Raw genomic sequence first — 16,754 nt, forward strand, 5'->3', positions numbered from 1 at the left:
TTAAATTCGGATGCTATTTCTGTTTTTCGTCGTCAATAAGAATGTCCAAGGGATGCAGTAAATCTGAAGTGAAGCATCGGAATCTAAAGCTGGACTCACAGGAGAGGTTCAAATCATAGAAAGTTAGTGCGCCAGTCCTCTTGTACTGATGTCGGCATTGTGCCTTTTGTATTAAATTCGGATTCAATTTCTGTGTTACATCGACAATTACAAGGTCCAAGGGATACAGTAAACCTGAAGTAAAGCATCGAAATCTAAAACTGGACTCACAGCAGATGTTCAAATCATAGAAAGTTAGAGTGTAAGTATTCGTGTACTTAAGTCGGCATTGTGCCTTATCGCCAATAAGAAGGTCCAAGGGATACAGTAAACCTGAAGTGAAGCATCGGAATCTAAAACTGGACTCACAGCAGAGGTTCAAATCATAGAAAGTTAGAGTGTCGGTCCTCTTGTACTTAAGTCGGCATTGTGCCTTATCGTCAATAAGAATGTCCAAGGGATACAGTAAATCTGAAGTGAAGCATCGGAATCTAAAAGTGGACTCACAGGAGAGGTTCAAATCATAGAAAGTTAGTGTGTCAGTCCTCTTGTACTTAAGTCAGCACTGTCGTTTTGGAATTAAATTCCGATGCAATTTCTGTGTTTCATCGTCAATAAGAAGGTCCAAGGGATACAGTAAACCTGAAGTGAAGCATCGGAATCTAAAACTGGACTCACAGGAGAGGTTCAAATCATATAAAGTTAGAGTGTCAGTCCTCTTGTACTTAAGTCGGCATTGCGCCTTTGTATTAAATTCGGATGCAATTTCTGTGATTCATCGTCAATAAGAAGGTCCAAGGGAAACAGTAAACCTGAAGTGAAGCATCGGAATCTAAAACTGGACTCACAGCAGAGGTTCAAATCACAGAGAGTGTGTCAGTCCTCTTGTACCTAAGTCGGCATTGTGCCTTATCGTCAATAAGAAGGTCCAAGGGATACAGTAAATCTGAATTGAAGCATCGGAATCTAAAACTGGACTCACAGGAGAGGTTCAAACCATAGAAAATTAGTGTGGCAGTCCTCTTGTACTTATGTCGGCATTGTGCCTTTTGTATTAAATTCGGATGCAATTTCTGTGTTTCATCGTCAATAAGAAGGTCCAAGGGATACAGTAAACCTGAAGTGAAGCATCGGAATCTAAAACTGGACTCACAGCAGAGGTTCAAATCATAGAAAGTTAGTGTGTCAGTCCTCTTGTACTTAAGTCGGCATTGAGCCTTTTGTATTAAATTCGGATGCTATTTCTGTGTTTCGTCGTCAATAAGAAGGTCCAAGGGATACAGAAAATCTGAAGTGAAGCATCGGAATCTAAAGCTGGACTCACAGGAGAGGTTCAAATCATAGAAAGTTAGTGCGTCAGTCCTCTTGTACTGAAGACGGCATTGTGCCTTTTGTATTAAATTCGGATGCATTTTCTGTGTTTCATCGACAATAAGAAGGTCCAAGGGATACAGTAAACATGAAGTAAATCATCGGAATCTAAAACTGGACCCACAGCAGATGTTCAAATCATAGAAAGTTAGAGTGTAAGTCCTCGTGTACTTAAGTCGGCATTGTGCCTTATTGTCAATAAGAAGGTCCAAGGGATACAGTAAATCTGAAGTGAAGCATCGGAATCTAAAACTGGACTCACAGGTGACGTTCAAATCATAGACAGTTAGTTTGTCAGTCCTCTTGTACTTAAGTCGGCATCGGGCTTATGTATTATATTCGGATGCAATTTCTGTGTTACATCGTCAATACGAAGGTCCAAGGAATACAGTAAACCTGAAGTGAAGCATCGGAATCTGAAACTGGACTCACAGCAGAGGTTCAAATCATAGAAAGTTAGAGTGTCAGTCCTCTTGTACTTAAGTCGGCATTGTGCCTTATCGTCAATAAGAAGGTCCAAGGGATACAGTAAATCTGAAGTGAGGAAACGGAATCTAAAACTGGACTCAGAGCAGAGTTTCAAATCACAGAAAGTTAGTGATTCAGTCTTCTTGTACTTATGTCGGCATTGTGCCTTATGTATTAAATTCGGATGCAATATCTGTGTGTCATCACCAATAAGAAGGTCCAAGGGATACAATAAACCTGAAGTGAAGCATCGGAATCTAAAACTGGACTCACAGGAGAGGTTCATATCATAGAAAGTTAGTGTGTCAGTCCTCTTGTACTTAAGTCGGCATTGTGCCTTTTGTATTAAATTCGGATGCAATTTCTGTGTTTCATCGTCAATAAGAAGGTCCATGGGAGACAGTAAACCTGAAGTAGAGTATCGGAATCTAAAACTGGACTCACAGGAGTGGTTCAAATCATATAAAGTTAGAGTGTCAGTCCTCTTGTACTTAAGTTGGCATTGTGCCTTTTGCATTAAATTCGGGTGCAATTTCTGTGTTTCAACGGGAATAAGAAGTTCCAAGAAATTCAGTAAACCTGAAGTGAAGCATCGGAATCTAAAACTGGACTCACAGGATGGTATTCAACTCATAGAAAGTTAGAGTGTCAGTTCTCTTGTACTTAAGTCGGCATTGTGCCTTTTGTATTAAATTCGGATGCAATGTATGTGTTTCATCGTCAATACGAAGGTCCAAGGGAAACAGTAAACCTGAAGTGAAGCATCGGAATCTAAAACTGGACTCACAGGAGAGGTTCAAATCATAGAAAGGTAGAGTGTCAGTCCTCTTGTACTGAAGACGGCATTGTGCCTTTTGTATTAATTTCGGACGCAATTTCTGTGTTTCATCGCCAATAAGAAGGTCCAAGGTATACATTAAACCTGAAGTGAAGCATCGGAATCTAAAACTGGACTCACAGGAGCGGTTCAAATCATAGAAAGTTAGAGTGTCAGTCCTCTTGTTCTTAAGTCAGCATTGTGCCTTTTGTATTAAATTCTAATGCAATTTCTGTGTTTCATCGTTAATAAGACGGTCCAAGGGTTACAGTGAACCTGAAGTGAAGCACCGGAATCTAAAACTGGACTCACATCAGAGGTTCAAATCACAGAGAGAGTGTCAGTCCTCTTGTACTTAAGTCGGCATTGTGCCTTATCGTTAATAAGAAGGTCCAAGGGATACAGTAAATCTGAATTGAAGCATCGGAATCTAAAACTGGACTCACAGGAGAGGTTCAGATCATAGAAAGTTAGTGTGTCAGCCCTCTTGTACTTATGTCGGCATTGAGCCTTTTGTATTAAATTCGGATGCTATTTCTGTGTTTCATCGTCAATAAGAAGGTCCAAAGGATACAGTAAATCTGAAGTGAAGCATCGGAATCTAAAGCTGGACTCACAGGCGAGGTTCAAATCATAGAAAGTTAGTGCGTCAGTCCTCTTGTACTGAAGTCGGCATTGTGCCTTTTGTATTAAATTCGGATGCAATTTCTGTGTTTCATCGACAATAAGAAGGTCCAAGGGATACAGTAAACCTGAAGTAAAGCATCGGAATCTATAACTGGACTCACAGCAGATGTTCAAATCATTGAAAGTTAGAGTGTAAGTCCTCGTGTACTTCAGTCGGCATTGTGCCTTATCGTCAATAAGAAGGTCCAAGGGATACAGTAAATCAGATGTGAAGCATCGGAATCTAAAACTGGACTCACAGGAGACGTTCAAATCATAGAGAGTTAGTGTGTCAGTCCTCTTATACTTAAGTCGGCATTGTGTCTTATGTATTAAATTCGGATGCAATTTCTGTGTTTCATCGTCAATACGAAGGTCCAAGGGATACAGTAAACCTGAAGTGAAGCATCGGAATCTAAAACTGGACTCACAGCAGAGGTTCAAATCATAGAAAGTTAGAGTGTCAGTCCTCTTGTACTTAAGTCGGCATTGTGCCTTATCGTCAATAAGAACTTCCAAGGGGTACAGTAAATCTGAAGTGAAGAAACGGAATCTGAAACTGGACTCAGAGCAGAGGTTCAAATCATAGAAAGTTAGTGATTCAGTCTTCTTGTACTTAAGTCGGCATTGTGCCTTTTGTATTAAATTCGGATGCAATATCTGTGTGTCATCACCAATAAGAAGGTCCAAGGGATACAGTAAACCTGAAGTGAAGCATCGGAATCTAAAACTGGACTCGCAGCAGAGGTTCAAATCATAGAAAGTTAGAGTGTCAGTCCTCTTCTACTTAAGTCGGCATTGTGCTTTATCGTCAATAAGAAGGTCCAAGGGATATAGTAAATCTGAAGTGAAGTATCGGAATCTAAAACTGGACTCACAGGAGAGGTTAAAATCATAGAAAGTTAGTGTGTCAGTCCTCTTGTACTTAAGTCGGCATTGAGCCTTTTGTATTAAATTCGGATGCTATTTCTGTGTTTCGTCGTCAATAAGAAGGTCCAAGGGATACAGAAAATCTGAAGTGAAGCATCGGAATCTAAAGCTGGACTCACAGGAGAGGTTCAAATCATAGAAAGTTAGTGCGTCAGTCCTCTTGTACTGAAGACGGCATTGTGCCTTTTGTATTAAATTCGGATGCAATTTCTGTGTTTCATCGACAATAAGAAGGTCCAAGGGATACAGTAAACATGAAGTAAATCATCGGAATCTAAAACTGGACCCACAGCAGATGTTCAAATCATAGAAAGTTAGAGTGTAAGTCCTCGTGTACTTAAGTCGGCATTGTGCCTTATTGTCAATAAGAAGGTCCAAGGGATACAGTAAATCTGAAGTGAAGCATCGGAATCTAAAACTGGACTCACAGGAGACGTTCAAATCATAGAGAGTTAGTTTGTCAGTCCTCTTGTACTTAAGTCGGCATTGGGCTTATGTATTAAATTCGGATGCATTTTCTGTGTTACATCGTCAATACGAAGGTCCAAGGGATACAGTAAACCTGAAGTGAAGCATCGGAATCTGAAACTGGACTCACAGCAGAGGTTCAAATCATAGAAAGTTAGAGTGTGAGTCCTCTTGTACTTAAGTCGGCATTGTGCCTTATCGTCAATAAGAAGGTCCAAGGGATACAGTAAATCTGAAGTGAAGAAACGGAATCTATAACTGGACTCAGAGCAGAGTTTCAAATCACAGAAAGTTAGTGATTCAGTCTTCTTGTACTTATGTCGGCATTGTGCCTTTTGTATTAAATTCGGATGCAATATCTGTGTGTCATCACCAATAAGAAGGTCCAAGGGATACAATAAACCTGAAGTGAAGCATCGGAATCTAAAACTGGACTCACAGGAGAGGTTCATATCATAGAAAGTTAGTGTGTCAGTCCTCTTGTACTTAAGTCGGCATTGTGCCTTTTGTATGAAATTCGGATGCAACTTCTGTGTTTCATCGTCAATAAGAAGGTCCATGGGAGACAGTAAACCTGAAGTGGAGTATCGGAATCTAAAACTGGACTCACAGGAGTGGTTCAAATCATATAAAGTTAGAGTGTCAGTCCTCCTGTACTTAAGTTGGCATTGTGCCTTTTGTATTAAATTCGGGTGCAATTTCTGTGTTTCAACGGGAATAAGAAGTTCCAAGAAATTCAGTAAACCTGAAGTGAAGCATCGGAATCTAAAACTGGACTCACAGGATGGTATTCAACACATAGAAAGTTAGAGTGTCAGTTCTCTTGTACTTAAGTCGGCATTGTGCCTTTTGTATTAAATTCGGATGCAATGTATGTGTTTCATCGTCAATACGAAGGTCCAAGGGAAACAGTAAACCTGAAGTGAAGCATCGGAATCTAAAACTGGACGCACAGGAGAGGTTCAAATCATAGAAAGGTAGAGTGTCAGTCCTCTTGTACTGAAGACGGCATTGTGCCTTTTGTATTAATTTCGGACGCAATTTCTGTGTTTCATCGCCAATAAGAAGGTCCAAGGTATACATTAAACCTGAAGTGAAGCATCGGAATCTAAAACTGGACTCACAGGAGCGGTTCAAATCATAGAAAGTTAGAGTGTCAGTCCTCTTGTTCTTAAGTCAGCATTGTGCCTTTTGTATTAAATTCTAATGCAATTTCTGTGTTTCATCGTTAATAAAACGGTCCAAGGGTTACAGTGAACCTGAAGTGAAGCACCGGAATCTAAAACTGGACTCACAGCAGAGGTTCAAATCACAGAGAGAGTGTCAGTCCTCTTGTACTTAAGTCGGCATTGTGCCTTATCGTTAATAAGAAGGTCCAAGGGATACAGTAAATCTGAATTGAAGCATCGGAATCTAAAACTGGACTCACAGGAGAGGTTCAAATCATAGAAAGTTAGTGTGTCAGTCCTCTTGTACTTATGTCGGCATTGAGCCTTTTGTATTAAATTCGGATGCTATTTCTGTGTTTCATCGTCAATAAGAAGGTCCAAAGGATACAGTAAATCTGAAGTGAAGCATCGGAATCTAAAGCTGGACTCACAGGCGAGGTTCAAATCATAGAAAGTTAGTGCGTCAGTCCTCTTGTACTGAGGTCGGCATTGTGCCTTTTGTATTAAATTCGGATGCAATTTCTGTGTTTCATCGACAATAAGAAGGTCCAAGGGATACAGTAAACCTGAAGTAAAGCATCGGAATCTAAAACTGGACTCACAGCAGATGTTCAAATCATTGAAAGTTAGAGTGTAAGTCCTCGTGTACTTCAGTCGGCATTGTGCCTTATCGTCAATAAGAAGGTCCAAGGGATACAGTAAATCTGATGTGAAGCACCGCAATCTAAAACTGGACTCACAGGAGACGTTCAAATCATAGAGAGTTAGTGTGTCAGTCCTCTTATACTTAAGTCGGCATTGTGTCTTATGTATTAAATTCGGATGCAATTTCTGTGTTTCATCGTCAATACGAAGGTCCAAGGGATACAGTAAACCTGAAGTGAAGCATCGGAATCTAAAACTGGACTCACAGCAGAGGTTCATATCATAGAAAGTTAGAGTGTCAGTCCTCTTGTACTTAAGTCGGCATTGTGCCTTATCGTCAATAAGAACTTCCAAGGGGTACAGTAAATCTGAAGTGAAGAAACGGAATCTAAAACTGGACTCAGAGCAGAGGTTCAAATCATAGAAAGTTAGTGATTCAGTCTTCTTGTACTTAAGTCGGCATTGTGCCTTTTGTATTAAATTCGGATGCAATATCTGTGTGTCATCACCAATAAGAAGGTCCAAGGGATACAGTAAACCTGAAGTGAAGCATCGGAATCTAAAACTGGACTCGCAGCAGAGGTTCAAATCATAGAAAGTTAGAGTGTCAGTCCTCTTCTACTTAAGTCGGCATTGTGCCTTATCGTCAATAAGAAGGTCCAAGGGATACAGTAAATCTGAAGTGAAGTATCGGAATCTAAAACTGGACTCACAGGAGAGGTTAAAATCATAGAAAGTTAGTGTGTCAGTCCTCTTGTACTTAAGTCGGCATTGTGCCGCTTGTATTAAATTCGGACGCAATTTCTGTGTTTCATCGTCAATACGAATGTCCAAGGGATACAGTAAATCTGAAGTGAAGCATCGGAATCTAAAACTGGTCTCACAGGAGAGGTTCAAATCATAGAAAGTTAGTGTGTCAGTCCTCTTGTACTTAAGTCGGCAATGTGCCTAATCGTCAATAAGAAGGTCCAAGGGATGCAGTAAATCTGAAGTGAAGCATTGGCATCTAAAACTGGACCCACAGGAGAGGGTCAAATCATAGAAAGTTAGTGTGGCAGTCCTCTTGTACTTTAGTCGGCATTGTGCCTTTTGTATTAAATTCGGATGCAATTTCTGTGTTTCATCGTCAATAAGAAGGTCCAAGGGATACAGTAAAAATGAAGTGATGTATCGGAATCTAAAACTGGACTCATAGGAGAGGTTCAAATCATAGAAAGTTAGTGTGACAGTCCTCTTGTACTTAAGTCGGCATTGAGCTTTTTGTATTATATTCGGATGCTATTTCTGTGTTTCGTCGTCAATAAGAAGGTCCAAGGGATACAGTAAATCTGAAGTGAAGCATCGGAATCTAAAGCTGGACTCACAGGAGAGGTTCAAATCATAGAATGTTAGTGCGTCAGTCCTCTTGTACTGAAGTCGGCATTGTGCCTTTTGTATTAAATTCGGATGCAATTTCTGTGTTTCATCGACAATAAGAAGGTCCAAGGGATACAGTAAACATGAAGTAAATCATCGGAATCTAAAACTGGACCCACAGCAGATGTTCAAATCATAGAAATTTAGAGTGTAAGTCCTCGTGTACTTAAGTCGGCATTGTGCCTTATTGTCAATAAGAAGGTCCAAGGGATACAGTAAATCTGAAGTGAAGCATCGGAATCTAAAACTGGACTCACAGGAGACGTTCAAATCATAGACAGTTAGTTTGTCAGTCCTCTTGTACTTAAACCGGCATTGGGGTTATGTATTAAATTCGGATGCAATTTCTGTGTTACATCGTCAATACGAAGGTCCAAGGGATACAGTAAACCTGAAGTGAAGCATCGGAATCTGAAACTGGACTCACAGCAGAGGTTCAAATCATAGAAAGTTAGAGTGTCAGTCCTCTTGTACTTAAGTCGGCATTGTGCCTTATCGTCAATAAGAAGGTCCAAGGGATACAGTAAATCTGAAGTGAAGAAACGGAATCTAAAACTGGACTCAGAGCAGAGTTTCAAATCACAGAAAGTTAGTGATTCAGTCTTCTTGTACTTATGTCGGCATTGTGCCTTATGTATTAAATTCGGATGCAATATCTGTGTGCCATCACCAATAAGAAGGTCCAAGGGATACAATAAACCTGAAGTGAAGCATCGGAATCTAAAACTGGACTCACAGGAGAGGTTCATATCATAGAAAGTTAGTCTGTCAGTCCTCTTGTACTTAAGTCGGCATTGTGCCTTTTGTATTAAATTCGGATGCAATTTCTGTGTTTCATCGTCAATAAGAAGGTCCATGGGAGACAGTAAACCTGAAGTGGAGTATCGGAATCTAAAACTGGACTCACAGGAGTGGTTCAAATCATATAAAGTTAGAGTGTCAGTCCTCTTGTACTTAAGTTGGCATTGTGAATTTTGCATTAAATTCGGGTGCAATTTCTGTGTTTCATCGGGAATAAGAAGGTCCAAGAAATTCAGTAAACCTGAAGTGAAGCATCGGAATCTAAAACTGGACTCACAGGATGGTATTCAATACATAGAAAGTTAGAGTGTCAGTTCTCTTGTACTTAAGTCGGCATTGTGCCTTTTGTATTAAATTCGGATGCAATGTATGTGTTTCATCGTCAACACGAAGGTCCAAGGGAAACAGTAAACCTGAAGTGAAGCATCGGAATCTAAAACTGGACTCACAGGAGAGGTTCAAATCATAGATAGTTAGAGTGTCAGTCCTCTTGTACTGAAGACGGCATTGTGCCTTTTGTATTAATTTCGGACGCAATTTCTGTGTTTCATCGCCAATAAGAAGGTCCAAGGTATACATTAAACCTGAAGTGAAGCATCGGAATCTAAAACTGGACTCACAGGAGCGGTTCAAATCATAGAAAGTTAGAGTGTCAGTCCTCTTGTTCTTAAGTCAGCATTGTGCCTTTTGTATTAAATTCTAATGCAATTTCTGTGTTTCATCGTTAATAAGACGGTCCAAGGGTTACAGTGAACCTGAAGTGAAGCACCGGAATCTAAAACTGGACTCACAGCAGAGGTTCAAATCACAGAGAGAGTGTCAGTCCTCTTGTACTTAAGTCGGCATTGTGCCTTATCGTTAATAAGAAGGTCCAAGGGATACAGTAAATCTGAATTGAAGCATCGGAATCTAAATCTGGACTCACAGGAGAGGTTCAAATCATAGAAAGTTAGTGTGTCAGTCCTCTTGTACTTATGTCGGCATTGAGCCTTTTGTATTAAATTCGGATGCTATTTCTGTGTTTCATCGTCAATAAGAAGGTCCAAAGGATACAGTAAATGTGAAGTGAAGCATCGGAATCTAAAGCTGGACTCACAGGCGAGGTTCAAATCATAGAAAGTTAGTGCGTCAGTCCTCTTGTACTGAAGTCGGCATTGTGTCTTTTGTATTAAATTCGGATGCAATTTCTGTGTTTCATCGACAATAAGAAGGTCCAAGGGATACAGTAAATCTGATGTGAAGCATCGGAATCTAAAACTGGACTCACAGGAGACGTTCAAATCATAGAGAGTTAGTGTGTCAGTCCTCTTATACTTAAGTCGGCATTGTGTCTTATGTATTAAATTCGGATGCAATTTTTGTGTTTCATCGTCAATACGAAGGTCCAAGGGATACAGTAAACCTGAAGTGAAGCATCGGAATCTAAAACTGGACTCACAGCAGAGGTTCAAATCATAGAAAGTTAGAGTGTCAGTCCTCTTGTACTTAAGTCGGCATTGTGCCTTATCGTCAATAAGAACTTCCAAGGGGTACAGTAAATCTGAAGTGAAGAAACGGAATCTAAAACTGGACTCAGAGCAGAGGTTCAAATCATAGAAAGTTAGTGATTCAGTCTTCTTGTACTTAAGTCGGCATTGTGCCTTTTGTATTAAATTCGGATGCAATATCTGTGTGTCATCACCAATAAGAAGGTCCAAGGGATACAGTAAACCTGAAGTGAAGCATCGGAATCTAAAACTGGACTCGCAGCAGAGGTTCAAATCATAGAAAGTTAGAGTGTCAGTCCTCTTCTACTTAAGTCGGCATTGTGCCTTATCGTCAATAAGAAGGTCCAAGGGATACAGTAAATCTGAAGTGAAGTATCGCAATCTAAAACTGGACTCACAGGAGAGGTTAAAATCATAGAAAGTTAGTGTGTCAGTCCTCTTGTATTTAAGTCGGCATTGTGCCGCTTGTATTAAATTCGGACGCAATTTCTGTGTTTCATCGTCAATAAGAATGTCCAAGGGATACAGTAAATCTGAAGTGAAGCATCGGAATCTAAAACTGGTCTCACAGGAGAGGTTCAAATCATAGAAAGTTAGTGTGTCAGTCCTCTTGTACTTAAGTCGGCAATGTGCCTAATCGTCAATAAGACGGTCCAAGGGATACAGTAAATCTGAAGTGAAGCATTGGAATCTAAAACTGGACTCACAGGAGAGGGTCAAATCATAGAAAGTTAGTGTGGCAGTCCTCTTGTACTTTAGTCGGCATTGTGCCTTTTGTATTACATTCGGATGCAATTTCTGTGTTTCATCGTCAATAAGAAGGTCCAAGGGATACAGTAAAAATGAAGTGATGTATCGGAATCTAAAACTGGACTCATAGGAGAGGTTCAAATCATAGAAAGTTAGTGAGTCAGTCCTCTTGTACTTAAGTCGGCATTGAGCCTTTTGTATTAAATTCGGATGCTATTTCTGTGTTTCGTCGTCAATAAGAAGGTCCAAGGGATACAGTAAATCTGAAGTGAAGCATCGGAATCTAAAGCTCGACTCACAGGAGAGGTTCAAATCATAGAAAGTTAGTGCGTCAGTCCTCTTGTACTGAAGTCGGCATTGTGCCTTTTGTATTAAATTCGGATGCAATTTCTGTGTTTCATCGACAATAAGAAGGTCCAAGGGATACAGTAAAAATGAAGTGATGTATCGGAATCTAAAACTGGACTCATAGGAGAGGTTCAAATCATAGAAAGTTAGTGTGTCAGTCCTCTTGTACTTAAGTCGGCATTGTGCCTTTTGCATTAAATTCGGATGCAATTTCTGTGTTTCATCGTCAATAAGAAGGTCCATGGGAGACAGTAAACCTAAAGTGGAGTATCGGAATCTAAAACTGGACTCACAGGAGTGCTTTAAATCATATAAAGTTTAAGTGTCAGTCCTATTGTACTTAAGTCGGCATTGTGCCTTATCGTCAATAAGAATGTCCAAGGGATACAGTAAATCTGAAGTGAAGCATCGGAGTCTAAAAGTGGACTCACAGGAGAGGTTCATATCATAGAAAGTTAGTGTGTCAGTCCTCTTGTACATAAGTCGGCATTGTGCCTTTTGTATTAAATTCGGATGCAATTTCTGTGTTTCATCGTCAATAAGAAGGTCCAAGGGATTTAGTAAACCTGAAGTGAAGCATCGGAATCTATAACTGGACTCACAGGAGAGTATTCAATTCATAGAAAGTAAGAGTGTCAGTCCTCTTGTACTTAAGTCGGCATTGTGCCTTTTGTATTAAATTCGGATGCAATTTCTGTGTTTCATCGTCAATAAGAAGGTCGTAGGTATACACTAAACCTGAAGTGAAGCATCGGAATCTAAAACTGGACTCACAGGAGCGGTTCAAATCATAGAAAGTTAGAGTGTCAGTCCTCTTGTTCTTAAGTCAGCATTGTGCCTTTTTTTATTAAATTCTAATGCAATTTCTGTGTTTCATCGTTAATAAGACGGTCCAAGGGTTACAGTGAACCTGAAGTGAAGCATCGGAATCTAAAACTGGACTCACAGCAGAGGTTCAAATCACAGAGAGTGTGTCAGTCCTCTTGTACTTAAGTCGGCATTGTGCCTTATCGTCAATAAGAAGGTCCAAGGGATACAGTAAATCTGAATTGAAGCATCGGAATCTAAAACTGGACTCACAGGAGAGGTTCAAACCATAGAAAGTTAGTGTGGCAGTCGTCTTGTACTTAAGTCGGCATTGTGCCTTTTGTACTAAATTCGGATGCAATTTCTGTGTTTCATCGTCAATAAGAAGGTCCAAGGGGTACAGTAAACCTGAAGTGAAGCATCGGAATCTAAAACTGGACTCACAGCAGAGGTTCAAATCATAGAAAGTTAGTGTGTCAGTCCTCTTGTACTTAAGTCGGCATTGAGCCTTTTGTATTAAATTCGGATGCTATTTCTGTGTTTCGTCGTCAATAAGAAGGTCCAAGGGATACAGAAAATCTGAAGTGAAGCATCGGAATCTAAAGCTGGACTCACAGGAGAGGTTCAAATCATAGAAAGTTAGTGCGTCAGTCCTCTTGTACTGAAGTCGGCATTGTGCCTTTTGTATTAAATTCGGATGCAATTTCTGTGTTTCATCGACAATAAGAAGGTCCAAGGGATACAGTAAACATGAAGTAAATCATCGGAATCTAAAACTGGACCCACAGCAGATGTTCAAATCATAGAAAGTTAGAGTGTAAGTCCTTGTGTACTTAAGTCGGCATTGTGCCTTATTGTCAATAAGAAGGTCCAAGGGATACATTAAATCTGAAGTGAAGCATCGGAATCTAAAACTGGACTCACAGGAGACGTTCAAATCATGGAGAGTTAGTTTGTCAGTCCTCTTGTACTTAAGTCGGCATTGGGCTTATGTATTAAATTCGGATGCAATTTCTGTGTTACATCGTCAATACGAAGGTCCAAGGGATACAGAAAACCTGAAGTGAAGCATCGGAATCTGAAACTGGACTCACAGCAGAGGTTCAAATCATAGAAAGTTAGAGTGTCAGTCCTCTTGTACTTAAGTCGGCATTGTGCCTTATCGTCAATAAAAAGGTCCAAGGGATACAGTAAATCTGAAGTGAAGAAACGGAATCTAAAACTGGACTCAGAGCAGAGTTTCAAATCACAGAAAGTTAGTGATTCAGTCTTCTTGTACTTATGTCGGCATTGTGCCTTATGTTTTAAATTCGGATGCAATATCTGTGTTTCATCACCAATAAGAAGGTCCAAGGGATACAATAAACCTGAAGTGAAGCATCGGAATCTAAAACTGGACTCACAGGAGAGGTTCATATCATAGAAAGTTAGTGTGTCAGTCCTCTTGTACTTAAGTCGGCATTGTGCCTTTTGTATTAAATTCGGATGCAATTTCTGTGTTTCATCGTCAATAAGAAGGTCCATGGGAGACAGTAAACCTGAAGTGGAATATCGGAATCTAAAACTGGACTCACAGGAGTGGTTCAAATCATATAAAGTTAGAGTGTCAGTCCTCTTGTACTTAAGTTGGCATTGTGCCTTTTGCATTAAATTCGGGTGCAATTTCTGTGTTTCATCGGGAATAAGAAGGTCCAAGAAATTCAGTAAACCTGAAGTGAAGCATCGGAATCTAAAACTGGACTCACAGGATGGTATTCAATACATAGAAAGTTAGAGTGTCAGTTCTCTTGTACTTAAGTCGGCATTGTGCCTTTTGTATTAAATTCGGATGCAATGTATGTGTTTCATCGTCAATACGAAGGTCCAAGGGAAACAGTAAACCTGAAGTGAAGCATCGGAATCTAAAACTGGACTCACAGGAGAGGTTCAAATCATAGAAAGTTGGAGTGTCAGTCCTCTTGTACTGAAGACGGCATTGTGCCTTTTGTATTAATTTCGGACGCAATTTCTGTGTTTCATCGCCAATAAGAAGGTCCAAGGTATACATTAAACCTGAAGTGAAGCATCGGAATCTAAAACTGGACTCACAGGAGCGGTTCAAATCATAGAAAGTTAGAGTGTCAGTCCTCTTGTTCTTAAGTCAGCATTGTGCCTTTTGTATTAAATTCTAATGCAATTTCTGTGTTTCATCGTTAATAAGACGGTCCAAGGGTTACAGTGAACCTGAAGTGAAGCACCGGAATCTAAAATTGGACTCACAGCAGAGGTTCAAATCACAGAGAGAGTGTCAGTCCTCTTGTACTTAAGTCGGCATTGTGCCTTATCGTTAATAAGAAGGTCCAAGGGATACAGTAAATCTGAATTGAAGCATCGGAATCTAAAACTGGACTCACAGGAGAGGTTCAAATCATAGAAAGTTAGTGTGTCAGTCCTCTTGTACTTATGTCGGCATTGAGCCTTTTGTATTAAATTCGGATGCTATTTCTGTGTTTCATCGTCAATAAGAAGGTCCAAAGGATACAGTAAATCTGAAGTGAAGCATCGGAATCTAAAGCTGGACTCACAGGCGAGGTTCAAATCATAGAAAGTTAGTGCGTCAGTCCTCTTGTACTGAAGTCGGCATTGTGCCTTTTGTATTAAATTCGGATGCAATTTCTGTGTTTCATCGACAATAAGAAGGTCCAAGGGATACAGTAAACCTGAAGTAAAGCATCGGAATCTAAAACTGGACTCACAGCAGATGTTCAAATCATTGAAAGTTAGAGTGTAAGTCCTCGTGTACTTCAGTCGGCATTGTGCCTTATCGTCAATAAGAAGGTCCAAGGGATATGGTAAATCTGATGTGAAGCATCGGAATCTAAAACTGGACTCACAGGAGACGTTCAAATCATAGAGAGTTAGTGTGTCAGTCCTCTTATACTTAAGTCGGCATTGTGTCTTATGTATTAAATTCGGATGCAATTTCTGTGTTTCGTCGTCAATGCGAAGGTCCAAGGGATACAGTAAACCTGAAGTAAAGCATCGGAATCTAAAACTGGACTCGCAGCTGAGGTTCAAATCATAGAAAGTTAGAGTGTCAGTAATCTTCTACTTAAGTCGGCATTGTGCCTTATCGTCAATAAGAAGGTCCAAGGGATACAGTAAATCTGAAGTGAAGTATCGGAATCTAAAACTGGACTCACAGGAGAGGTTAAAATCATAGAAAGTTAGTGTGTCAGTCCTCTTGTAATTAAGTCGGCATTATACCTTTTGTATTAAATTCGGATGCAATATCTGTGTGTCATCACCAATAAGAAGGTCCAAGGGATACAGTAAACCTGAAGTGAAGCATCGGAATCTAAAACTGGACTCGCAGCAGAGGTTCAAATCATAGAAAGTTAGAGTGTCAGTAATCTTCTACTTAAGTCGGCATTGTGCCTTATCGTCAATAAGAAGGTCCAAGGGATACAGTAAATCTGAAGTGAAGTATCGGAATCTAAAACTGGACTCACAGGAGAGGTTAAAATCATAGAAAGTTAGTGTGTCAGTCCTCTTGTACTTAAGTCGGCATTGTGCCGCTTGTATTAAATTCGGACGCAATTTCTGTGTTTCATCGTCAATAAGAATGTCCAAGGGATACAGTAAATCTGAAGTGAAGCATCGGAATCTAAAGCTGGTCTCACAGGAGAGGTTCAAATCATAGAAAGTTAGTGTGTCAGTCCTCTTGTACTTAAGTCGGCAATGTGCCTAATCGTCAATAAGAAGGTCCAAGGGATACAGTAAATCTGAAGTGAAGCATTGGAATCTAAAACTGGACTCACAGGAGAGGGTCAAATCATAGAAAGTTAGTGTGGCAGTCCTCTTGTACTTTAGTCGGCATTGTGCCTTTTGTATTAAATTCGGATGCAATTTCTGTGTTTCATCGTCAATAAGAAGGTCCAAGGGATACAGTAAAAATGAAGTGATGTATCGGAATCTAAAACTGGACTCATAGGAGTGGTTCAAATCATAGAAAGTTTGTGTGTCAGTCCTCTTGTACTTAAGTCGGCATTGAGCCTTTTGTATTAACTTCGGATGCTATTTCTGTGTTTCGTCGTCAATAAGAAGGTCCAAGGGATACAGTAAATCTGAAGTGAAGCATCGGAATCTAAAGCTGGACTCACAGGAGAGGTTCATATCATAGAAAGTTAGTGCGTCAGTCCTCTTGTACTGAAGTCGGCATTGTGCCTTTTGTATTAAATTCGGATGCAATTTCTGTGTTTCATCATCAATACGAAGGTCCAAGGGATACAGTAAACCTGAAGTGAAGCAACGGAATCTAAAATTGGACTCACAGCAGAGGTTCAAATCATAGAAAGTTAGAGTGTAAGTCCCCGTGTACTTAAGTCGGCATTGTGCCTTATCGTCAATAAGAAGGTCCAAGGGATACAGTAAATCTGAAGTGAAGCATCGGAATCTAAAACTGGACTCACAGGAGACGTTCAAATCATAGAGAGTTAGTGTGTCAGTCCTCTTGTACTTAAGTCGGCATTGTGCCTAATGTATTAAATTCGGATGCAATTTCTGTGTTTCATCATCAATACGAAGGTCCAA

Source organism: Schistocerca americana, chromosome 6 (genome assembly GCF_021461395.2).
Source record: "Schistocerca americana isolate TAMUIC-IGC-003095 chromosome 6, iqSchAmer2.1, whole genome shotgun sequence".
In the NCBI taxonomy this organism is placed as follows: domain Eukaryota; kingdom Metazoa; phylum Arthropoda; class Insecta; order Orthoptera; family Acrididae; genus Schistocerca; species Schistocerca americana.